Source organism: Zalophus californianus, chromosome 4 (genome assembly GCF_009762305.2).
Source record: "Zalophus californianus isolate mZalCal1 chromosome 4, mZalCal1.pri.v2, whole genome shotgun sequence".
Classification (NCBI taxonomy): domain Eukaryota; kingdom Metazoa; phylum Chordata; class Mammalia; order Carnivora; family Otariidae; genus Zalophus; species Zalophus californianus.
In genome coordinates this window covers 61,074,974-61,101,963 of record NC_045598.1, presented here as the reverse complement: position 1 = coordinate 61,101,963, position 26,990 = coordinate 61,074,974, and positions in this window count along the sequence as shown.

The following is a 26,990-nucleotide window of genomic DNA, read 5'->3' as shown; positions in this document are numbered from 1 at the left end:
GAATTTAGCGATTCATCAGTTGCATACAACACCCAGTGCTCATTCCATCAGGTGTCCTCCTTAACATCCATCACCCAGTTACCCCATTCCTCACCCAGCTCCCCTCCATCAACCCTCCGTTTGTTTCCTATAGTTAAGAGTCTCCTATGGTTTGTCTCCCTCTCCGATTTCTTCTTATTTTATTTTTCCTCCCCTTCCCCTATGTTCATCTGTTTTGTTTCTTAAATTCCACATCTGAGTGAAATCATATGTTTGTCTTTCTCTGACTAACTTATTTTGCTTAGCGTAAATATGCCTTTTCTGGTGACATCTTAGAAGTGTCCCTCAGTAAGCATTGCAATTACAATACAAAATTTCTTTCTGTTAGTTGCATGTTACTACTTTCATTTGACAGATATGGAGACTAAGGGTTTAAAAGGTTAAATAACTTGCAAATTTCCAAAATAATAATTATAAATATGGGAGCCATAAGGTTCTTCTGTGCACATTACTATTCAAAGAAGACTTATGCCTTTTTTATAATCTTGTACTTTTTTCTTAAAATGCATTTGTTAAAACAAGATAAATGCTTTTAATAATGTCTAGTAACTGAATGATGCTACTGTAACCTAAGAGCTAAGGCTAAATGGATTATTTTGTGATATAGCCACTGAACCTGAACATAAGTGCCCTCAGACATTGATAAAAAGAGGTTTATAGTAGATAACATACATAGGACACATATACTGCTTATAATAAATCTGTGGAATTTATCACAGGGACACCCAAGCCTGTGAAGACCTACTAAATATAACTTTAAAGTACTGTTAATTCAGGGCGGGGGGGAGGGGGAAGTATGCATCATCTGTCGACAATTTGATAGCCTGTGATATGTGTAACCAATTGTTCTTATTTACATTAATTTGCATTGTGAAAAGCAATTTTACAGTTTCAGTCAGCCTTAATAGGCAATTTGCAGCTGAGTGCCTAATGGCATAGTTACTTAAGCCTGCCCCAGGAGGGCTTTCTAGAACTGATATGAGACTAAACCTTTTAAATGTTCAATTGAACATCTTAAAAAGTCAAAAAGTCTTTAGCAAGTAGACCCAGTTTGCATTTGCTTTGTCCTATTCAACACTGCTGCTGAACACTACCTTGTATTCAAAGAAGATTCCTCTCTGTAGGCAAGAGATTAGATTCTACAAAGTATTGTAGCATAGACCAGATGAGTTTTCTTCACGACAGTAATTAAAACAATGCAGACGCCAGGTAGGTCACAAGTGTAGGAAACAGGCCTTTGGTTCATAAGAATGAAACAGTTTTTCCCTTAAATAAGGTGTATGCTAAGATGCCTAAAACTGTATTTCCTCTCAAACTCGAGAAAATAAATGTTTTGCAGAAATAACTTCTTACGTTTCCACATGTCACTTACAAAGTGTTTTCAATACTCTATCTCATTTAGTCATTTTTATAAGTCTTCTTTTATGGTTTGATTGTCTCCTTTTGTTCTTATTGAGTCTACCAAATTTCCTGGCACATAGTAGGCGTTCAGCAAATATTTATTGTAGTTTTTAATTACTAAGAGTTAAAACAGGTGTTATGCCACAGTGATGTTTAGAAGGATAGGAAATTCAGTTAAATATTGACTGTGTTTGCACTCTATGATATTAAACTTACTTAAATGATGCACTCTATGATATTAAATTGATTATTGATATTAAATTGACTCAATGGGGAAGGTCACAGTCACTGGAAGACAGTATATTGTTTACCCTTTGTTTGCTGCTGTCAGGATAATGCAAATGACTGAGGCCACTGGGCTCCAGTGGTGAATGCAAGTCTTTCTGTGATCAGCTCTTCTGTGGTGAGCAAAAGAGAACTTGATAGATAAAGCTAGCACCAATTTTTTAAAAATTGTTTCACCAGAAATCTACAGAATATTTTCAGAAAATTCTCATAAATGGACTAGGCAACTTGTATTGGTTTGCTTTACTCTACACTGTTTAATACAGAACACTCATGGGAGAGAGGGGAGGGAATCATGGGCTTGAGGAGGATTCACTAGCAAAGATATTGATAAGCTCCAAAGAGTAGATGCTTATCTGAAAGTATTCCTATTTATTTCATGAAAGATGGGGAGAATGCAAAATTGCTGGATTTGTCTTTGGCTACACAGCTCCTGGTAGACTTCTAGTAGCACAAGCTGATTGGGGTTCTCACTTTGGGGTACAGGTTTCAGTGTACCTCTAGAAGTAACAGTGAAAAGTGTCCTGGATGCTGCAATTCTCCCAGCTCAAGAAATTGAGAGTGTGAAGTAGGAAGTATACAAGGTTTAAGAACAAAGGTCTGATTCAGAAGATAAAGGTAAGAGTTCACGTTCTGCCACTATGGAGAAATTGATCTTGACAAAGTCACTTTCCTTGATCCACCTGCAAATGAGGGTTATTAGCATCATTTCATGAGGACATATCTGGATTAAATGAGACTTATGCCATAGCATTGGTGAGCAATAAAAAGGAAGACATATTCCTTTTTCTCGTATCTAGCACATTGCCTGGGGCAAAATGAGTGCTTGTTAACTGTTTGTTAAATAAATGAATAAAAGAAAGAACAGAAGGAGGAGTATTTCCCCCTTTTGCTTTACATAAATACATACAGATCCCTGTGGCCTCAGAAGGCTTGTGAGATGCCAGTTTAGGGAGTAAGGTTGGTGGAAATAGGGAGAGATGGAGAATTTGAGGACCAGGCAGGAATTACCTCAGGAATAGTGCTGGGAGAGTGCAGGGATAGTCCTGGAGTTATGGGTAGGATGGCAGTTCTACAGAAGTGCTTTTATAAATAATCCATTATATGCTTTTATAGTTGTTCATGTTTAGCTAAAACATGTTTCGCTAAAAGGAATTTAGGAATACTTACACATATGTAGAATTTTAAATTGGGGTCTGTTAATTCATCATGAAGAGTTTCATTTTTTTTCCTCCAAATAATGCTCATAGAAATAAGTTCTTGTTGACGCATAGAAGAAGTGGTTATGTGGTCATTAAAAATGAGTCAGAGCTAAACGTGTAGGCATAACAGAGACTTGGCCCCGAATCTGCTCCTGGAATCCCCTCTGGAATAGTTTCTGGCACTCCCTGGAGTCAGAATGTGCCCTGGGTGGGCCTGCATCTTTAATTACCAGCACTACGCCCAAGGAGAGCATTTATTCTACATCTTAAATGTCCATAGACCATCAAAGCATTTTTGCTTCCCAGTGTTTTCCTCTAGATTGTTTTTAAACTCTTTGTTTCTGAAGAAGATGGCTATTCTAGTTTTTCAGGACACAGTAATGACATAACTAGAGGATTGGATAAAAGCAGCTTTGTTGGAGTCCCTTGGTTCCTTTTTTTGGAGAAGGGGAAAGCCAAAGTCCTAAGGGATATCAACCGTTAGAAGACCTGGGTTTGAATCCAGCTTTGTCATTTTGACTGGTCTGATGGCAGTTTCATAATTCATAGAATATGTTGGAAGTACATGGTACATGATGTTCAATACACATCGATTTTATTCCTTGAGGGCAAAGGAGTTTTAGAGAGAAGGAGGAACAGTTTAAAATTAAGTTCAATTAAATATAACAGAAACGCAATAAGTGAAAAAGTGAATTTCAATAGTAATAGTGGAAAAAGTTCTCTTATTTATGTACATAAATCATCTTTAAATTAGATGGTCTGATGAAGTGGAGGAACTTTTGTGATTCTTTCCTTAGCTCTTCAGATGTACTTCCCAGACCAGTAATGGCAGAATCAGCCCAGAGACTGTTAGAAATGCAGAATCTTGGATCCTGTCCCAGATCAGTTGAAACAGGAACTGCATCTTAATAGGATCCCTATAGGATTTATATACACACTAAAGTTTGCCAACTCCTACTGTAGACCAACCTCTTTTACTTTACAGGTAAAGAAATTGAGACCTAGAGAAGTTAAAACCACAGCCTGAAGATTATGGCCAATTAGTACCTGTAAACCTAGCCAGGATCCAGATGTTTCTTCCTTTACATCCATGAACATTCCGATGGGTGTGCCCTTTACCCCTGTTGTGTTTCATTGGCCTGTGTCAGAAGTCACTGAACAGGGTAGGGACTGGGAGGATAATGTAATAGAGACAACTTCATTCTTTGGAACAGGTGAAAGGATTTTGCTGTTCCAATTAGCTAAGACGCATTGCTCCAGAGAGAATGAGTAGCAAGTGAAAACAGTATGTGACAGAGCGATTTAAGGCAAGCACAGACTGTAGCCAGGTAAAACCTCCATGGATATGAAGTTCAATACAGAGCTCCCTTCACTGGGTGAAGAAATAGCAAAGCTCTCAAAGAGGTCTGCAGTGGTTGGCAATGCTTGGCCTGCCCAGTATTTCAGTGAGAGAAACAATGGATTTTAGTCTGAGCCTTCATAGTTCAACCTTCTTCCTCCTGAATGATTAGCAAGCAGTGTGGGACTGCTTGCTTTAAATGCCTTAATAGAGTGAAATCAGGGTTGTCATCCCTCTTTTTTAAATGCTGATATCCATAGAGAGATGTAAATCTAATATTTTGGCATGTTGAAATTAACAGCTACAATGGTTATTCACTGGTTATTTGCATATGACTATTTCATGTCCTGGGACCCTTTCAAAAGCTCAAAATACTTCCTGAGGAAAATTAGAAAGCTGAGGAAATGGAATTTGGGAAATGGATCAGTTCACCTCTGTGCTTTAGTGCTTTTTGCTATAGAACGAGAGAATTTACTTACAGAAAATGGTTTTGCCTTTACTTGTCATTCATTCATTCATTCATTCACTCATTTATTTTTATTTCATAGTTTTTCTCCACAGGATTTTAGGCAATTTCCAGGGATAAATTCATAAGAAGATAATGAAATAATTTAGGAATTGGGGTCATAAAGAAAAATGAAGTAGCAGAATAAAATAAACCAGGGATGAGGCAATCCCCAAAATGTTAAATATAAAATATTGTATGTTTAATAAAATTGAGATATAAATGTGTTTTCCAGCTCCATGTAACCATGAAAAAAATACTATCTAATCAATAAGAGGATTTATGGTGTCTGTAGCAAAGAAGATGCTCTCACCTGAAAACAGTTTTTCTTTATCCTTGTGGCTACGATACTCTATTTTCTTTCCTATGAGAGAAGCACTTTGAGATCAAGTGTCTTGTCCTTTGTCATACAACTCTCTGAATAAGCAAGTTTAATGTAACTAATCTTCATTTTTAATTCTAAATAAAATTAAGACATGAAATTCACATACTGAGTGAATGTTATATCTAAGAAAATGATATAATAGTTTTTGAAGTGCTAGGAATTTTAATTGGTATAGGTAGACCTTTCATTACTAAACAAAAAATAAATTTAATGTATAAATTTGCTATGAGGAACAACCGATACATGGTAAGCAGTTTATATAAGAGGAAAAGATATGCAGAATATCCACATGGTGATGACGAAAAGAAGCATAAACAAATGCATCAAACCTAACTCCCTAAGCAATGTGAACATATATTCTTTAGCACACTTAGGTGACATGCCACCATTAATTGGCTAGTTGGCTTTCACATGCTGTCAATTAATCTTTAAAACCATTAAGGCCTGGCATAGCACTAGAGGAAAGCAATCACAGTAATCTTTCAAACTGGGAAACAAAGATTATTCTACTAATTAGTATCTTCTCTTTGCTGAAAGCAATTGAAATCTATGTTGGCATAAGCATGCAACTTTGGACAATTCTCCAAGGGCCTCCTTTCAATTATTTTTAAAAATATTTCCCTTTTTCTTTTATATCTTCCTGTTCTCTGATCTTTTCTTAAATCTGTGTGTTTGTTTGTTTATTTCTAGTGCAAAACATGGATTTCTTGCCAGCTGAAAAGGAATTTAATCATCACCAGAGATTCTTATTGAAAAGATTTAGATACTGGAAATTCTGTAAATCTCCTGAAATTTTATATGAAATATTTTGTGTACGTACATGTACTATTTCACTCTGTGAACAGTTACTGCATGAATATTACAGGCAAAGCACAAAAGTAAATATAGACAGATGTGGCCACTGCCCTCAGCTTAATTTCTAGCTAAGGATGTCAATATGAAACACATGTTTATTTAACTACAGGGGATGATTTAAGCATAATAAGTGTAATAAAGGTGAAGAATGAGTGCTATGGGAGCATGTAGCTAAGGGCAAGCAGGGAAATCTTTCCTTAGGAAGTGCCTTTTGATCTGAGTTCTGATGGATGAGTCAGGGTTAACCACGGCAAGGTCTCTGTGAGGGAATAGGGGGAGAGAAGAGTTGGTGGAGGGGTGTTAGACTACATAAGTGGCATCTCTGAAAGCTCTGAGAAGGAGCATTTCATGTTCAAGGGTCTGAAGGAAGGCCAATTAGGCTGTAGGAACAGTGTCTCTTAAGAAAAAGAAAAGAAGGAAGTCATCTCACGGAATCGAATGCTATTCATGGCGGACTTTCTGTTCAAGAAGGTGAGACCTAATGGTATGTGCTTCCCTGGAATTCACACAATTAGACATTTTCTGATAAGGCCACAACCCAGGATTTTCAACTCCCAGGCTGGGTTACCTGCCGTATTTTATACAATCTACTCAGAACTGCTCCTTGCATTTCCCCACACCTTTTCTTCCCTCTCCTCTCACTATGCATAGAACATCATCGGTTAGTGTAAAATTATAATTGGAGAAATAGTACCTGCCCCAAGGAATGTGAGGCACACCTGGCTCAGTAGGAAGTATGTGAAGAGGGAAGTGTCCTACTTACTGCAGCATGTTGTGTTTCTGTAAATACAGTAATGTGGAGGGTGCGGGGAGGATAAAGGGACTGAGAGCTAAGGCTCTGTCCTGCTTTTGATAATGATGGCCAATATGATAGCTTGTAAAAATCTCAATTAACAAGATGAGGCAGAGAGAAATGCTAATCAATTTTATCAAAGAGCCTGGTGGGACCTTGTTTTGTATCCAAGATGAGCAAGATTAGCTCTCCAATAGCAAGAGAGCTGGGATCCTGTGTATTCAAGCCACTAAATCACATCGCCCACTGGCACATAAAATCATCTGGAGCTGGTCCTGCACTGGCAGGAGGTTTGTGTAGCTTTTTAATGCCTTTCATTTCAGAAACAGCAGCTCATACTTGTATGCTCATAAATACTGTGTCTACAAACTATAAGGCCTCTATAAAGTAAGATCCATTAAAAAAAAAAAAATCCAGCTATTTAAGCCTGAAGCCACATTTCACAAGTGAAGATTGAAAAAGTAACCTCTTTTTTTGTTTTTCCTAACAAAGGACAACCTGATACTAAAATCACTGAATTGCTTAAAAACTGATTTGTTTTGCCTCTGCTTGTTGTTGTTGTTGTTAATGAAAGAGAGATACAATGAACATCCTTCTTTTTACCTCAGTTTTTGTGGGAATGTTTTTGTGGAAAGTGAATAAGTCAGTCTTGCCCATGTAATTGTTGAGAGGTAATATTTAGTTGAAAGACCCTATCCCACGATGTGTTTCACACTGAAATATTGAAATTACTAAGATTAGAACTGAATTTTAGTGGTAATGTTAAAAAAACAAATACGAAAGTGAAATTAAGTCATATTCTGGAATATTATATAGCAGTCGAAAGGAGTGAGTTCCAGTGAATGCAACTATATGACTGAATATTAGCAACGTAATAGTAAATAAGAACGTTCTCAAAGATTAAATCCCGCATGATAAAGCTTAAAAATTTCAAATAATCAGGGAGCCTTGCTGACTTAGTTGGTAGAGTGCATGACTCTTGATCTCTGGATTGTGAGTTCGAGCCCCTCATCGGGTGTAGCGATCACTTAAAAATAAAATTTTTAAATATTAAAACCGGTCAAAATTAACTTTATATATGCAAAAAAAATTGATACTAGGGAAAGATGAACATGGGATTCAGAATCATGGTTACTTTGGGCTGGGGAGAAGGGCAGTGGAATGATTAGGAAATGATATTATTAGACATAGGTTGTTGCCAAAGTACTGGCTGTTCTTTTGGGTGGTGGATTCCCAGGTATTTATTTCACTTTTTTAAAAATAATCAAATAACTATAATAGATTGATTGTAAAAATGGCCTCAATTCTTCCCCTCTGTATATTTATGCCCTTTGCAATGTGACTTTGAAACTCCACTCTGCAAGGACAAGGGAAAAAGATCCCTGAGAGATGACAGAGTGACACCCCTGACCCTGACTGGCCATTTTAATTGTGCCTTTGCAGGGAGAAAAGAGAAACAAACATGGTCTGTCTACCATATTGAACTGCAAGGACAACATGTAGCATTTTGGAAGGCGCTTATAGGGTCTCAGACTACCTGTTAACCCCCAGTTGAGAAAAGCCGCTGTGGCAATAAAGAACGCATCAGCATTCCAAATTATGAAGTTTTCTCAGGTTGTTTCCTTACCTTTGAAAGCTGTGTGGCACTTTAAAAAGTAGGATTTATTGAGTGAAACTGATGTATGGCTGTGATAGAGGGAGTGAACCAGAATGGCACGGTGTTGGGAGAGGCCTTTTAACAAAGGCATGATTTTAACTTATGCATATTTGCATTATATCCCAGGTGGTCATACAGTTGATCCTATACTCCAGCTGAATTGAATTCTTTTTTTTTTTTTTCACAATATCAATTCAGGAAGTTTGTGGGGGGAAAAAAAAGATATCTAACCATATGGAAAATCTGCCTAATTAGAATCCAAGGTTGGGTAGCGGTTGGTTACTTGCAGTTTTGGAAAGCTCTCTGCTCCCTACATAGTTCCTATTACAGCTAGTACAGTCTTTCCACTGTATGGGTCAGTGCTTTTACCATGAGTATCTTCTTTCTTCAGTAGGGCTTATATAATTTTGAGGCATGCGGACTTCTGTTTAAAGTAGGATGCTTCCCAGGGATATGCACATTTTACTATGACCCTGTTCAATATACCTTTTGATAATAAAATGTCAGATATTGGTGGTATGACAGGAGATAGTTGGAATAGAATTGCCTACCCAGGGTCCTTAAATTATACTGCATGTGAAGATATATATGTATATGTGTATATATATATATATATATACATACATATATATACTGTTCATATCTGAAGTCAGACTATAAACTGGCTTGAAATATTTGAAATATAATGTTCTAATTTGGGTGCTTAAAAGTCATATTGTTGCTATTTGTACTAAAATAGTATTAGGGCTGTTACTTCTAAAACAAAGTGTGGAATTTTTATTTTATTATCTGAACCAGCCTCAGAGCTGCACTCTTCAACAGGAAGGCAGGGAATCAGCACATTGCGCTGGCAAGGATCCAGAGAGAAAGATCATAATTCATTCTGTTAGATCCCTACTGCTGGTTCAACCAAACATGAAGTCAGCTCAATTATCTATGCTGATGGAGGGGAAAAGTGACCTAAGTGATCGAAAACTAGGGGACAAAAAAAAAAAAAAATCAGTGGATTGCCATGAAAATACAATCTTTTTTTTAACAAAAAGAGAATTTAAAAATTACCCTGCTCAGTTCTTTCAGAATTCAACTGTTTTCCTCTTCCTTTATGCCGATTGGATGGGGAGTTAAACATCACTTTGTGTAATGTAAAATAATAATATCAATGGGAAAAACACTAATAATATTTAGCATCTATTAAATACCTATTTTGTGTCAGATATATAGTTAGAAAGAAGATCTGATTATTTCTACTTCATTTCTTCAATATATATGTATGTGGATTTCTTACTAGAGTAAAAGCTAGCAAAATTTGTCTATATTAAAAGGTTAAACACAAATCATTTCATTGGACAATTACATTTCCTGTAGTAAGTGAACATATCCATTTAGTATTGTACTACACACACAGTATTTCTTTTTAAAAATCAAATAATATTAAAATATAATAATGGGTTATAAAATAATTATAAGAAAAAAATCATAGTCATTTACCTCCTTCCTTCCACAAAGCTTGAGCCCTGCTCCACAGATAAAATGATTTTGTAATCTGTTAGGTATTTCTTTGGGTATTTATGCCAACGAAGATGGGTATTTATGCCAACGAAGAAATTAAAAAAATAAACTTGCACTGCTCTATTTGACTTTCTATTGTGGAAGACCAGGATTTGCAATTATCTTTCATGTTAGTCATCTATTACTTTATAACAAACTACCCCCAAACCTAGTAACTTAAAACTGCAAACATTTATTATCTCAGTTTCTGAGGGCCAGGCATCTGGGAACCATATAGCTGGGGGGTTTTGGCTCAGGGTATCCCATGAAGTCGCAGCTGAGGTGTCCGCTGGGATTGCATGGCTTGAAGCTTTGATGGGGGCTGGGCAGTCTGACTCCCAAAAGCCTCCCTCCTGGAGCTGTTGGAAAGAAGCTTGAGTTCTTCCCAACATGGGCTACTCCACAGGATACTGAGTGTTCTTAAGGTTTAGCGGTTGACTACCCCGACATGGGCACAGGTGTTTTGGGATTATAAAAGATACTGTACCTTTTTATAACATAATCTTGGGCATAGCATACTCTCATTTTTGCTACATACGCTCTGTCATACAGACAAACTTTAGTGAGGGAGGGAGGGAGTTACATGATGGAGTGAACAGCAGGAGGCAGGGCCTTGGAGCCCCTCCAAGAGGCTGACTATCAGTTTGCAACACTCCTCTCTCTGTGCCTCTAGCTCCCAATTTCTCTTATTTACCTCAGTCCGTCCAATATGGTTATATTACAGTTTTATTTAGATCATTGCTCAATTTATATCGTTATGGCTATGGGAGGTAAAATTTTGAGATTTCACATGTCTGAGAATATCTATCCTAACTCAATTTGTCTGGGCATAGAATTCTAGGATGAAAATAATTTTTTCCCACAGAATTTTAAAGACATGACTCAATTTTTGTTTATCCTTTGTGGTTGCTTTTGGAAAGTCAGATTTCTTTCCTGTCCCAATTCTTATATATTTCTTTCTGGAAGATTTTAAGGTCTTCTCCTTATTTTTGGTGTTTTGAAACTTTTCAGTAGTGTACCTCATAAGGTTGCAAGTAACATACAGAATACCCAGTTAAATTTGAACTTCAGATAAATAACAAATACTTGTTTCATAGAAGTATTCCTAAATGTTGCATGTAATAATTACATTAAAAGATTGTTGTTTATTTGAAATTTAAATTTTAATGGACACCCTATATTTTTATTTGCTGAATCTGCCAAACCTGGTACCTCGGAATAATTCATCCTGTTCCTTCCCTTCCTCCCTCCCTCTCTCCCCCATTCTGCCCCCCTTCAATCCCTCTCTCAACTATGTAGAAAGCCCTGTTATTCATTTTAGGGAGAGTAAATAAAGATCATTTGTAAAATATCTTCTCCCCTCATTCTCAGTTCAGCGCCTCACCCATATGCTCTCCTCTGGGGAGAGGAAAGGGTATTCTTCTGGTTGCAAGTAGTGAGAATGGGACCTGGTTTTACAAAGTCCCTTATTTAGATTTTCATTTTCAACCACTGGTCTGGCTTCAGTCGCATCCCAAACACCATCTTTCCTGATGCTTTATGGCTCTAATTTGTGCACATTTCAATGGTTGTGTGATTTGAACTGGCTTGTATCTTTTTGTCATTCTTGTGCAGGCTTCTTAACTTTGCTACGTGAGTTAAGACTATATTATTTCCTTTTTCCAAAGTGTTCTGGGTTTTGCTATTGCTTGTGTTAGTTTGAGGTTGAGTTTAAGCAGCAGACACTATGTTGGCCTTAGAAGTGTCAGAAGTATATTGCTTCTGGCAGGAAATGCCTGTGAGGAGAAATGGGGAGGAAGCCTGAGGAAGGCTGGGGAGGCTGTTAAGATCATTTTGCAGGTTGGAGGAAGGTTGAGTGAAAGAGTCCTCTTCGTTTTTTTTTTTTTTAAGATTTATTTATTGGAGAGAGAGAGCATGTGCGCATGCACGTGGAAGGGAGGGGCAGAGAGAGTCCTAAGCAGACTCCGCCAAATGTGGAGCCCCACCAGAGGCCAGATCTTACGATGCCCAGATCACAACCTAAGCCCGAACCAAGAGTCAGACACTTAACTGACTGCGCTGCCCAGTGCACCCCAAGTAGAAGAGTCTTAAACAGCAATGCAGTCCTTAGAAAGTTCAGTAAAATTGATGGGATTGATCAAGCCAAAGTCACCCATCAGAGAAGTCCCACATCTCCCAGGACTTAAGCTGCATTAGTATTCCTGTAAAGCTCACTCCCTGGCCAAGAGCAGTTTATGGGAAATGTGGTCTCAGGGTGAAGGCAGGGATGCATTTTGGAGTACAGCTGCTGAGCTGTTGGCCACTTACACTTTGCACCATAGGAGATCTGAGAGGTGCATTTTCACTTCTGCTATACTGGTACCCTCCCACTCACTCTAGCCTTGTGGTTTATGTAAATATCCACGCATACACATATGTATTAGCACAGGATTATAATAATATATATAATCATGGGATGGTGTGTATATATGTATATATATGCACACATATATACACAGGATATATGTATATATGTACATAGACATATGTATGCCAATACACGAGAATATATACATAAATCATATATGATATGTATTTGTTTTATATACATAAGCATTCTCAAATTATGAGGTTGCTCAAATTATTTGTTTTACCTTCCAAAGCTGTGTGGCACTTTAAAAATTAGTGTTTATCACATGGAAGTAATTTATGGCAGTGATAGAGGGAGAAAGCTATTGTAATGACTGTAGTTACTACTGTTATTGCCACTGTGTTGATGAGGAAATGAAGTGCATAGAAGTGAGAACATTTCTCAAGGTCACACAGCCAGTTGGTGGTAAAGCTACGATTTGAATCTAGATTGTCCGACCATATAGCCCGTATATTTTCCACTGTAATACGTTATCTCATTCTCACAGTGTAGTTTTGTTATATAATAAGCTTTGTCTGTCCAGGTTCAAAGGTAGGTTTGGTTAATGTATCTAGAAGCATTTATGAGAAACATCTGAACACCTAGCATTTCAATGATAAGATTTTACATTTAATGAGAAACCTGGCTCCTCTTCTGTATAGGGCAAATTACCCCCAAATCATAGTGGCTTAAAACAACAGTAATTACTTATTATCTCTTATGGTTTCAGTGAGTCAGAAATTCAGGGAGAGCTTCTCTGTCTTCTGGGATACTTGAGATTATCAACCCGAAGAATCAAAGACTGGGGGCTGGGATCATCCGAAGAGACATAACTCTTACAGGTCTAATTGCTGATGTTGTCTGTTGGCTGAGGCTTGGATGAAAGCATTGCTCAATACACCCCCGTGGGGCTTCTCCATGTGTCCTGGGTTTCCTCACCATAAATAGGTGGTTAGCTTCCAGGGCAAGCATCCTGAGAGAGTGAGATGGAAGCCATATTGCCAGTTTTTACCTGCTTTCCAAACTTGCATAACATTATTTCTGCCTCATTTTTATTGGCCAAGGCAGTTATAAAACTCTACCCCCATTTAAGTTTTAAGAGGAATAAAAATAGACATCATCTGTTAATGAAAATGTGTCAAAATTCCATGGTAGGAAGAGATAGGGTATCTATGTCTGTCTGTCTATCTATCTATCTATCTATCTATCTATCTATCTATCTATCTATCATCTATCTTTCTATCTATCCATCTAATTATCTACTCTTGTATGTCTGCCTCTGGAAAATACATTCTGCCTCATATCCTCAAATGAAAGCAATTGGAAAGCTGGATAAAATTCATTCAGACTTTCTGGAGAGTGCAATGTAAATTTCTTAATATACCCACCAATTTTAGTAACACTTTATAAATACTCTAAAAGTGTTGCTGTCTTAAAATAGAGAAGACATCAAGGAAATTAATCTTTTGTTAAGATTTGTCTACTGTAGGGCAGCTTCTCTTGATTTGAAATAGCTATGTTTTGTCTTACAAGTTGCCATCTTTATAGTCTCTGGTGTCATGGTTAAAGAGCATCAGGTTTGGAGCCATACATACTGAATTTTAAAGCTCAAATAGTCACATTTACTAGCTTTTCCCCTTGGGTGAGTTATTTAACTTCTCTAAGCCTCAGTTTCCTCTTCTATGAAAGGATAATAATAGCACCCTCACTGATAAAGATTGTGTGCTATAATGAAATAATACATGACGCAGAATAAGCCATCTTTATGTTGCCCTCCTTTTAGAAACAGGCATTTGAAAGAGCACTGCTTTTTGGATTGGTCTGTAAAGTAAGAAAATCTTTCAAACTGTAATTCTCTTATTGTGAAGATTTCAGATAGGTTATGCTAAAAAATTTTCACTTGAAAGATGTACAAATGTATTGGCTTGCATCGTATTTATATAACCCGAGTTATAAACATTTGAGAACAGCCCAAAAATAATGCCTGGAATTCTGAATTGTGGAGCACTCACTAATTCATTAACAACAACAAAATCTTTACTGAATGCCCAAAATATGCCAGGCATCAAGCTAAGGACTGGGCATAAACACTGAACAAGGTAGACCTGCCCTAATAAACACACACATAACAAAACCACATGTTTATTGTATATTGTTATTGTGTTAGATGTTGTTTCTCCTGCTTTTATCCCCAACATCTTGAGGACACATTCTTTCTTCTCCATACTTCTTCCTTTAATAGCTTTATTTCTTCACATGTTCATTCCACATGACGATCATCTAGGCCTTCCTTTTTCTCTAATATAGTTTAGAACTTCGGAAGGAATTAGAGCATAGTAGCTGTCTTACTGAGAGACACGGCAAGTTTGAGTCCTAGATTGAGCAATGTGTAACAGCTGCTTGTTTAGCCTCTGTTGCACTTAAAACACATTGAGTTCTAAGGAATTTCTGGAGTAAACTTGAAGTTTGAAGAAAGAGACATCACATCCATCAAAACTTAAATACTTTGCACTTCATGTTTTAGTTAGTGTTCTACGTTTTTTTGTTTGTTTGTTTGTTTGTTTGTTTTATTGCATCAAGAGGTGTACAATAACCCCAGGTGAAAACTCAGAAAACAATTTTGTCCTTGGCATGCCAAGCAGTGCCTGATGGATGCTTACGACTACATTCCTGAATCCTTGTGCCTGGGGTACTGAGGAAGAGGGCTGGTTTCAGAGATTTGCTGGAACCTTAACTGTGCATTATTCACTCTACCATAATGCATTTCCCCTGGGTGTTAACATTTAACATGCCTTTTTCTCTGTACATATTCTTAGCCCTGACTTCATCTCAAGGTTGTCTTTTATCAGTAGTCTGTAATCATCAAATGAGTGTATGATGCTCTTCCATGCAGCAAATATTTCTGAAGGAACTACAGAGAGGAGTTGCTAGAAACCATGCCACTGAAGAAAAGAAAGCAGACTAAGTGCTTTTTCTGTTATCATTGCAGTCCACGTACTGTTCCAGTCAGGTGTTTTGAGGAACAGGTTGTATATGCATTTTATATTTCAGGGTATAACGCAGCTCTGACTGTACTTTCTATGGGCTGTTTTTGTGCTGGTAAATTAGACTATGTTCAATGTTTTAGTACTTCCCCTTTGTTCTTTGGTAAAATTTATTTTGATTGGGATAACAAAAGAAGAGATATTCATGAGCCAATGTTAGATAAGTCAACACTGACTCCAGCAAAAATATTTGCTTTCCACAGCCATGTGGTTGCCATTTATTAATGTATTGTGTCAAAAGCAGCAGACCTGAAAGTGATGGCTCCACTTTAATTAAAATAAAACCGAGATCAGAAGTGGAAAATCATCCATACTGTTTGCTAATTTTTATCTTTTGGAATTATTCCTGAATGATCTGATATTTCTTTGATCTGATTGTTCTTTGTATTATCAAAATAGCTACTACTTTATAAATACCTCTTATGTGCTGAGCACCGTGCCAAGCACTATATACGTAGGACCCTATGAGGTAAGAACTGTTACTTCTCAGACTCCTAATGCTCAAAATTTGGTGCATCAAAATGACTGGAACATATTAAAATGACTAAAGATTTCTGTTATTGAGGTTGTTGTTTCTGCTTGATGTTCAGAATAGAGAGTGAAGGAGTAAGAGAAGTCAAGTGTCTGCCATATGTATCATGCAACTCTTAATCCCTCCATGCATTTAGTGTCTATTGCCTACCAGGCACTGGGCTGCTTGCAAATTATGTAAAATCTGGTGGCTATGCTGGAAAGTAACATGTAAATACACACTTACAGCATGATATGATAATTGCCTAGGGCTCATAGGTACTTCTTAAGGATTTATTAAATGAATGGATAAGTTTATAATGCTGTGCGGTAAGGAAGCGGGGAAAGCCCTCATTGTTATTCACACGATTTTAGTGCTATAACTGTTAGACATAGACAAGGCCATGAGAGACATTCAGAATCACAGTGTATGGCATTTAAATATCTATAAATATCTATGAAGATTTTTGGCTTTTTCCAGAAAATAGTTTATGAAAATAAATCAGACACGCACCCAGCAGCAACTAGATTTGTTGGATCCAATCAAAGAATAGAAACAGTAGTCAAGAACATAATCATGCTTGAGAATTAGGTAATGTCTGTATTATGTTCTAGGAATGTGGATTGTGAGACTACTCCATTTAAAGGGCATAATGGTTTAGTGAGACAAGAAGACAGACCTACTTGTCTCTTACTGAGGTAAGAAAAATAGCCCTGCATGTCCGTACAATTACATCAAATCCAAATCTATGGTTGACATGCAGCCTTGGCTAGAGGAGAAGAGAACCCCAAACATTTTGGGGAAGGAAACTCCAGACTGTATTGCATGATAAACGTAAATTGCTTGAAAAACACATAATTGTGTCTTCTGTGAATGATCATACTTAATCTTGGGAAGATTTAACCTTAGATTTTAAGAAGATGATGAAATAAATTAAATCCATAGTATTCATAGTTTTGTGTTATATTTGGAAATAATCTGTGCATGTTTGGTATTTTGAGTACTTGTAACATTTAAAAGAATTTGGCATTTTGAGAGTATAATTTGGCAATTTGAGTTCCTAACAGATTAGACTTGTGATTCCAATTAAAAATTTGTCACCTAGTAATTGTGAATTTTTTATAACAGGATAACAGGATTTTCCTAAATTTGTAAAAAGTATTGATATTTTAATGAGAAATGAAAACTGACTATAAGTTTAAATTTTTATAAGAACTACATAAGTACTTGGGAAGTTTTGTTTATTAAACAATTAACGTACTTGAAGGTAAAATGCAACATGCTAAATTTATAAATGTAGGATGAAATACCTAAGAACATTTAAATAAATAAAATGCCTCTTAAAAGCAATTGCTAAAGTTTGCTAGATTTATAACTAGAATAAGATTCACATATTTAAATTAAAAGTATAGGGAAGGATTAGGATTTTAAAATTGTAGAATTAAATATTAATTATATAAATACTGAATAATATTTTCTTTATACAAAAACTACACTCAAAGACACCAAAAAACCCCCTCATTTTGATACATTTTTCTTTGAGTTGGTTAGATTATACACCAAAAAAACCCCTCATTTTGATACATTTTTCTTTGAGTTGGTTTTGCTTATACAAGAAGGTATAAGCAAAAGAACAGTTCTTTCCAATTGTTTTAGTTGTTTGAAAGGGATATTATTTAATCTGAATATTTAAATTATGTAATTAAAAGTAAATATATATCTTTTAATAAGGAGCTTTTCTTATATGCCTTTAAAAGTAATGTCAACTGCTCCCTTTAGCTGCCATCTTGCGTCCCCGCGTGTGTACACCTAATCTCAGCTGGTCCGCCCGAGACCCCCTGAGCGCCAACCCTATTCCCCCGCGCGGTCCCATTTCCGCTCCAACAAGATGAAAGAAACTATCATGAACCAGGAGAAACTCGCCAAGCTGCAAGCACAAGTGCGCATTGGTGGGAAAGGAACTGCTCGCGGAAAGAAGAAGGTGGTTCATAGAACGGCTACAGCAGATGATAAAAAACTTCAGTTCTCCTTAAAGAAGTTGGGGGTAAACAATATCTCTGGTATTGAAGAAGTGAATATGTTCACAAACCAAGGAACAGTGATCCATTTTAACAACCCCAAAGGTCAGGCATCACTGGCAGCGAACACTTTCACCATTCCAGGCCATGCTGAGACAAAGCCGCTGACAGAAATGCTACCCAGTATCTTAACCAACTTGGTGCAGTCTGACTAGTTTAAGGAGACTGGCTGAAGCTCTGCCCAAACAATCTGTGGATGGAAAAGCACCACTTGCTACCGGAGAGGATGATGATGATGAAGTTCCGGATCTTGTGGAGAATTTTGATGAAGCTTCTAAGAATGAAGCAAACTGAATTGAGTCAACTTCTGAAGAACATAAAACTTGAAGAAGTTACTGGGAGCTGCTATTTTATATTATGACTGCTTTTTAAAATTTTGTTCATGGATCTGATAAAATCTAGATCTCTAATATTTTTAAGCCCAAGCCCCTTGGGCACTGCAGCTCTTTTCAGTTTTTGCTTATACACAATTCATTCTTTGCAGCTATTTAAGCTGAAGAAGCCTGGGAATAAAGTTTGAAACAAGGTTAATAAAGTTCTTTGCCTAGGAAAAAAAAAAAAAAGTAATGTCGACTTCCAGATAGGGTACTTTTATTAATTTTTTTTATTTCTGAACACATTTTTATTATATTCACAAAAAATAAACTCTTTCCACTGGTTAATTAAGTAAATTGAGTTTACACTCCAGATACTACACTTCTGAGTAAACAATTTCTCAATAGTTTGTGAAATCCATTGAGGTTCTGTTTTTCTTAAAATTTTTATGCCTCTCTTTTTCTCTCCAAAACTCTTCAACTAATTTTATTGGGTAGATTTTCTGCTAGGACAATCCGTAAGTGAACAAATGTAATTCAGTAACTACAGAACATTGTATTATGGAAGGATGTCTGTGGAAGCTCTTGGAGGTAATCTCCCAGGCTTCTAGCTTATAACTAGTAATGAAGAGATGCTCAAAAGCAAAAGCACTCTCTCCATCAGGTGTTCTGTAATTCAAACACTGGTTCTTAGATATTATGTCAAATTTCCACTGTAAATTTTAAACAGACCAACTTGCTTTTTGGAAAAATCTCCTGTGTTGGTACTGTTCTGCACACTTGGAAAACAATGTCACATCCCAGGTTGTAAGGCTCTTCCTTAGTGATCTATTAATTCTGTAGTTTAGACTGTTAAGGTGATGGAAGGTAATCTTAATACTGCATATATGTCCAGGAAGAAATAACAGTGATTTAAAAAAATAGCAACTTTATTGAGACATAATTCACGTAGCCACTACTCATCCATTTAAAGTGTACAATTCAGTGTTTCTTAGTAAGTATATATTGTGTAACCATCACCACGATCTAATTTAGAATACTTTTTATCACCCTGCAAAAGAAACCCAGTATCCTTTACAGTTACTCACCACTTCCCCCAATTCCCTGCTTCCATCCCTAAGTAAACACTAATCTCTTTGTCTGGAAAGCTTTCCCTATTCTGGACATTGCATATAAATGTAATTATGTAATATCTTTGGTGGAGTAATTAGAGGACATGACAACCAACCAATTGACCCAGGAACTGGACCCAGACAATCAGGATTCTTACCCCCACCCCTGTCCTTGGAATGTATGCTTTGCACACCATTTCCACAGTGGGGGCTGTTCCAAGGACATAGCCTGGAGAGTAAAATGTTGTTGGGCCATTTGGACAGGAGGTGTGACTGAACCCAGTTAAATCCTCCATATAAACTTCTAAGATTCTGGTGGGCAGGTGTGCACATCTACTCCTCTTGCAGCTGCCCAAGAAAAGCCTTGTTTAAGTTCCTTGCTCATTAAACTTGCCATCTACCAATTTGGATTGGTTTGCCTCTTTCTTGGGTCTCTCCTTTCACTCTTCATATGGGGCCAGTTTACAAACCAAAAATATGTGGACCTTTGTGACTGGGTTCTTTTACTTTGCATAATGTTTTCAAGGATCATCGATTTTGTAGTATGTATCAATATTTCATACCTTTTTTATGCTGAATATTTCACCGTATGGATATAACACATTTTATTTATCTGCTCATCAGTTGTTGAAAATTTGAACAATTTCTGCTCTTCAGATATTATGAATAATGTTGCTATGAACATTCGTGTAACAGTTTTTGTGTAGATAAAATTTCATTTCTCTTGGATAGACTTGGGGGTGGAACTGGGTCATATATTAACTCTGTGTTTAAATCTTTCAGGAGTTGCCAGACTGTTTTCCAACAAAGTTGATTCATTTTACATTCTCACAGGCAAAAATTTCTCCACATCCTCATTAACTCTTGTTATTGTCTGTCTTTTTTTTTATTATTAGTGGATGTAAAGTGGCATTTTGTTGTGGTTTGGTTTGCATTTCTCTGATTATGTCTCTGATCTGTCTAATTGTGTTTATGCTTTTTGTGTATTTCTTGGACATTTGTTTATCTTCTTTGGAGAAGTGGCTGTTCAGATTCAGATTTGTCAATTTAAACATATTCTTTTGTTATTGACATAATAGTTCTTTATATATTGCATATTCAGTTCCTTATCATATATATAATTTGCAAATATTTTTTTTGCATTATGTGGATTGTCTTTTAGCTTTCAGGATAGGATCCTTAAATGTAAAAAAATTTAATTTTGATGAAGTCAAATTTATCTATTTTTTTTCTTTGCTGATTTGTTCTTTTGGTGTCATAACTAAGAACTGTCCCTAGTCCAAGGTCACCAAGTTACACATCTGTTTCCTTCTTAGAGTTTTACAGTGTTAGCTCTTATATTTAGGCCTTATCTGAACTCTTCGTTCTATTACTTTGGTATTTATATTTCTCCTTATTCCAGTTCCATACTGTCTCGCTTACTGTAGCTTTGTAGTAAATTTTGAAATCAGAAAGTGTGAGTTGAGTAGAAGTGGTGGGAGTGGATATTCCTGTCTTGTTCCTAATATTAGAGGAAATATACTCAGTCTTTTCCATTATGATATTAGCAGTGGGATTTCTACAGATGCCTTTTTTCAGATTGAGGAAGAATTTTTTATTATTATTGTTAGTTTATTGAGTGGTTTTTTTCATGATGGGATATCAGAATTTGTCAAAGCTTTTTCTGTGACTATTGAGATGATTATATTTCTTTCCTTTTCATATTGATGTGGCATATTATATTAACTGAATTTGGGTGTTAAGTCAGCATTATATTCTTTGGATAGATCATACTTGATCATGGTGTATAATCACTTCTATGTATTGATGGATTCTATTTGCTAGTGTTTTATTGAGGACATCTGTGCCTTTATTCATGATAGATATTGCTCTGTGGTTTTCATATTTTTGTGATGTCTATGTCTGGTTTTGGTATCAGGGTAATACTGGTCTTATAGAATGAGTTGGGAAGTTTTTCTTCCTCTTTTGCTTTTTGTGAGAGTTTCTGAAGAATTAGTATAAATTCTTCTTTAAATGTTTGGTAGAATTCACCAATGAAGTTATCTGGGGCTGAGGTTTTCTTTGAGAGAAGTTTAAAATCACTAATTCAATCCCTTTATTTGTTATTGATCTATTCAGATTTTCTTTTTATTCTTGTTTTTGTATTTTGTATCTTTCTAGGAATTTATTCATTTCATCTAAGTTACCAAACTTGTCATACAATTGTTAGTGGTGATATCCCACTTTCCTTCTTTTTTTTTAAAATTTTTTTTTGTTATGTTAATCACCATATATTACATCATTAGCTTTTGATGTAGTGTTCCATGATTCATTGTTTGTGCATAAACCCAGTGCTCCACGCAGAATGTGCCCTCTTTAATACCCATCACCAGGCTAACCCATCCCCCCACCCCCCTCCCCTCTAGAACCCTTAGTTTGTTATTCAGAGTCCATCGTCTCTCATGGTTCGTCTCCCCCTCTGATTTCCCCCCCTTCATTCTGCCCCTCCTGCTAACTTCTTCTTCTTTTTTTTTTCTTAACATATATTGCATTATTTGTTTCAGAGGTACAGATTGATGATTCAACAGTCTTGCACAATTCACAGTGCTCACCATAGCACATACCCTCCCCAACGTCTATCACCCAGCCACTTCCTCCCTCCCACCCCCCACCACTCCAGCAACCCTCAGTTTGTTTCCTGAGATTAAGAATTCCTCATATCAGTGAGGTCATATGATACATGTCTTTCTCTGATTGACTTATTTCACTCAGCATAACACCTTCCAGTTCCACCCACGTCGTTGCAAATGGCAAGATCTCATTTCTTTTAAGGGCTGCATAATATTCCATTGTGTATATATACCACATCTTCTTTATCCATTCATCTGTTGATGGACATCTTGGCTCTTTCCATAGTTTGGCTATTGTGGACATTGCTGCTATAAACATCCGGGTGCACGTACCCCTTCGGATCCTTACATTTGTATCTTTGTGGTAAATACCCAGGAGTGCAATTGCTGGATCATATGGTAGCTCTATTTTCAACTGTTTGAGGAACCTCCATACTGTTTTCCAGAGTGGTTGCACCAGCTTGCATTCCCAACAACAGTGTAGGAGGGTTCCCCTTTCTCTGCATCCCCGCCAACATCTGTCGTTTTGTGACTTGTTAATTTTAGCCATTCTGACTGGTGTGAGAAGGTATCTCACTGAAGTTTTGATTTGGATTTCCCTGATGCCGAGCAATGTTGAGCACTTTTTTATGTGTCTGTTGGCCATTTGGATGTCTTCTTTGGAAAAATGTCTGTTCATGTCTTCTGCCCATTTCTTGATTGGATCATTTGTTCTATGGGTGTTGAGTTTGATAAGTTCTTTATAGATTTTGGATACTGGCCCTTTATCTGATATGTCATTTGCAAATATTTTCTCCCATTCTGTCGGTTGTCTTTTGGTTTTGTGGACTGTTTCTTTTGCTGTGCAAAAGCTTTTTATCTTGATGAAATCCCAATAGTTCATTTTTGCCCTTGCTTCCCTTGCCTTTGGCGATGTTTCTAGGAAGAAGTTGCTGCGGCTGAGGTCGAAGAGGTGGCTGCCTGTGTTCTCCTTTAGGATTTTGATGGACTCCTGTCTCAGGTTTAGGTCTTTCAATGATTTGGAGTCTATTTTTGTGTGTGGTGTAATGAAATGGTCCAGTTTTATTCTTCTGCATGTGGCTGTCCAATTTTCCCAACACCATTTGTTGAAGAGACTGTCTTTTTGCCATTAGACATTCTTTCCTGCTTTGTCAAAGATGAGTTGACCATGGAGTTGAGGGTCCATTTCTGGGCTCTCGATTCAGTTCCATTAATCTATGTGTCTGTTTTTGTGCCAGTACCATACTGCCTTGATGATGCCAGCTTTGTAATAGAGCTGGAAGTCCGGAATTGTGATGACACCGGCTTTGCTTTTCTTTTACAATATTCGTCTGGCTATTCGGGGTCTCTTCTGGTTCCATACAAATTTTAGGATTATTTGTTCCATTTCTTTGAAAAAAGTGGATGGTATTTTGATGGGGATTGCATTGAATGTGTAGATTGCTCTAGGTAGCATTGACATCTTCACAATGCTTGTTCTTCCAATCCATGAGCATGGAACATTTTTCCATTTCTTTGTGTCTTCCTCAATTTCTTCATGAGTATTTTATAGTTTTCTGAGTACAGATCCTTTGCCCCTTTGGTTAAATTTATTCCTAGGTATCTTATGGTTTTGGGTGCAATTGTAAATGGGATCGACTCCTTGATTTGTCTCTCTTCTGTCTTGTTGTTGGTGTATAGGAATGCCGCTTATTTCTGTGCACTGATTTTATATCCTGCTACTTGACTGAATTCCTGTATGAGTTCTAGCAGTTTTGGGGTGGAGTCTTTTGGGTTTTCCACATACAGTATCATATCATCTGCAAAGAGTGAGAGTTTGACTTCCTCTTTGCCGATTTGGATGGCTTTGATTTCTTTTTGTTGTCTGATTGCTGTGGCTAGGACTTCTAATACTATGTTGAATAGCAGTGGTGAGAGTGGACATCGCTGCTGCATTCCTGACCTTAGAGGAAAAGCTCTCAGCTTTTCCCCATTGAGAATGATATTCGCAGTAGGTTTTTCATAGATGGCTTTTATGATAATGAGATGTGTACCCTCTATCCCTATACTCTATAAACAGTTTGGATCAAGAAAGGATGCTGTACTTTGTCAAATGCTTTTTCTGCATCTATTCAGAGGATATGATTCTTGTTCTTTCTTTTGTTAATGTATTGTATCACGTTGATTGATTTGCGGATGTTGAACCAGCCTTGCAGCCCAGGGATAAATCCCACTTGGTCGTGGTGAATAATCCTTTTAATGTACTGTTGGATCCTATTGGCTTGTATTTTGGTGAGAATTGTTGCATCCATGTTCATCAAGGATATTGGTCTGTAATTCTCCTTTTTGATGGGGTCTTTGTCGGGTTTTGGGATCAAGGTAATGGTGGCCTCATAAAATGAGTTTGGAAGTTTTCCTTCCATTTCTATTTTTTGGAACAGTTTCAGGAGAATAGGTATTAATTCTTCTTTAAATGTTTGAAAGAATTCCCCTGGGAAGCCATCTGGCCCCGGGCTTCTGTTTGTTGGGTGATTTTTGATGACTGCTTCAATTTCTTTAGTGGTTATAGGTCTGTTCAGGTTTTCTATTTCTTCCTGGTTCAATTTTGGTAGTTGATACATCTAGGAATGCATCCATTTCTTCCAGGTTATCTAATTTGCTGGCATAGAGTTGCTCATAATATGTTCTTAGAATTGTTTGTATTTCTTTGGTGTTGGTTGTGATCTCTCCTCTTTCATTCATGATTTTGTTGATTTGGGTCATTTCTCTTTTCTTTTTGATAAGTCTGGCCAGGGGTTTATCACTCTTGCTAATTCTTTCAAAGAACCAGCTCCTAGTTTTGTTGGTCTGTTCTACTGTTCTTTTGGTTTCTATTTCATTGATTTCTGTTCTGATCTTTATGATTTCTCTTCTGCTGGGTTTAGGCTTTATTTGCTGTTTTTTCTCTAGCTCATTTAGGTGTAGGGTTAGGTTGTGTATTTGAGACCTTTCTTGTTTCTTGAGAAAGGCTTGTATTGCTATATGCTTTCCTCTCAAGACTGCCTTTGCTGTATTCCAAAGATTTTGAACAGTTGTGTTTTCATTTTCATTGGTTTCCATGAATTTTTTTAATTCTTCTTTAATTTCCTGGTTGACCCATTCATTCTTTAGTAGGATGCTCTTTAGCTTCCATGTATTTGAGTTCTTTCCGACTTTCCTCTTGTGATTGAGTTCTAGTTTCAAAGCATTGTGGTCTGAAAATATGCAGGGAATAATCCCAATCTTTTGGTACCGGTTGAGACCTGATTTGTGACCTAGGATGTGATCAATTCTGGAGAATGTTCCATGGGCACTAGAGAAGAATGTGTATTGGGTTGCTTTGGGATGGAATGTTCTGAATATGTCTGTGAAGTCCATTTGTTCCAGTGTGTCATGTAAAGTCTTTATTTCCGTGTTGATCTTTTCTTAGATTATCTGTCCATTTCAGTCAGGGGGATGTTAAATTCCCCCACTATTATTGTATTGTTGTCGATGTGTTTCTTCGGTTTCGTTATTAATTGCCTTATATACTTGGCTGCTCCCATGTTCGGGGCATAGATATTTACAATTGTTAGATCTTCTTGTTGGATAAACCCTTTAAGTAGGATATAGTGTCCTTCCTCATCTCTTAATACAGTCTTTGTTTTAAAATCTAATTTGTCTGATATAAGGATTGCCACCCCAGCTTTCTTTTGGTGTCCTTTAGCATGGTAAATGGTTTTCCACCCCCTCACTTTCAATGTGGAGGTGTCTTTGGGTCTAAAATGAGTCTCTTGCAGATGGGATATTGATGGGTCTTGTTTTTTATTCCAATCTGATAGCCTGTGTCTTTTGATTGGGACATTGAGCCCATTTACATTCAGGGTAACTATTGAAAGATATGAATTTAGTGCCATTGTATTGCCTGTAAGGTGACTGTGACTGTATATTGTCTGTGTTCCTTTCTGATTTATGCTGCTTTTAGGCTCTCTCTTTGCTTGGAGGACCCCTTTCAATATTTCTTGTAGGGCTGGTTTCGTGTTTCCAAATTCATTAATTTTTGTTTGTCCTGGAAGCTTTTTATCTCTCCTTCTATCTTCAATGACAGCCTAGCTGGATATAGTATTCTTGGCTGCATATTTTTCTCATTTAATGCTCTGAAGATATCATGCCAGTCCTTTCTGGCCTGCCAGGTCTCTGTGGATAGGGCTGTTGCCAATCTAATATTTCTACCATTGTAGGTTACATATCTCTTCTCCCGAGCTGCTTTCAGGATTTTCTCTTTGTCTCTGAGACTCGTAAGTTTTACTATTAGATGTTGAGGTGTTGATCTATTTTTATTGATTTTTGAGAGGGGTTCTCTGTGCCTCCTGTATTTGGATGCCTGTTTCCTTCCCCACATTAGGGAAGTTCTCTGCTCTAATTTGCTCCAATATACCTTCTGCCCCCCTCTCTCTTTCTTCTTCTTCTGGTATCCCAATTATTCTAATATTGTTTCATCTTGTCATATCGCTTATCTCTTGGACTCTGCCCTCGTGATCCTGTAGTTGTTTCTCTCTCTCTTTCTCAGCCTCTTTATTTTCCATCATTTGGTCTTCTATATCGCTGATTCTCTCTTCTACCTCATTTATCCTAGCAGTTAGTGCCCCCATTTTTGATTGCACCTTATTAGTAGCTTTTTTGATTTTGACTTGGTTAGATTTTAGTTCTTTTACTTCCCCAGAAAGGGTTTCTCTAATAACTTCCATGCTTTTTTCAAGCCCAGCTATTAAATTTAAAGTCATGATTCTGAACTCCAGGTCTGACATCGTACTAATGTCCGTATTGTGTAGGTCCCTGGCTGATGGTACTACTTCTTGTTCTTTTTGTTGAGGTGATTTTTTTCGTCTTGTCATTTTGTCCAGAGGAGAATAGATGAATGAGAGAACAAAATGCTAACAGGTTAACA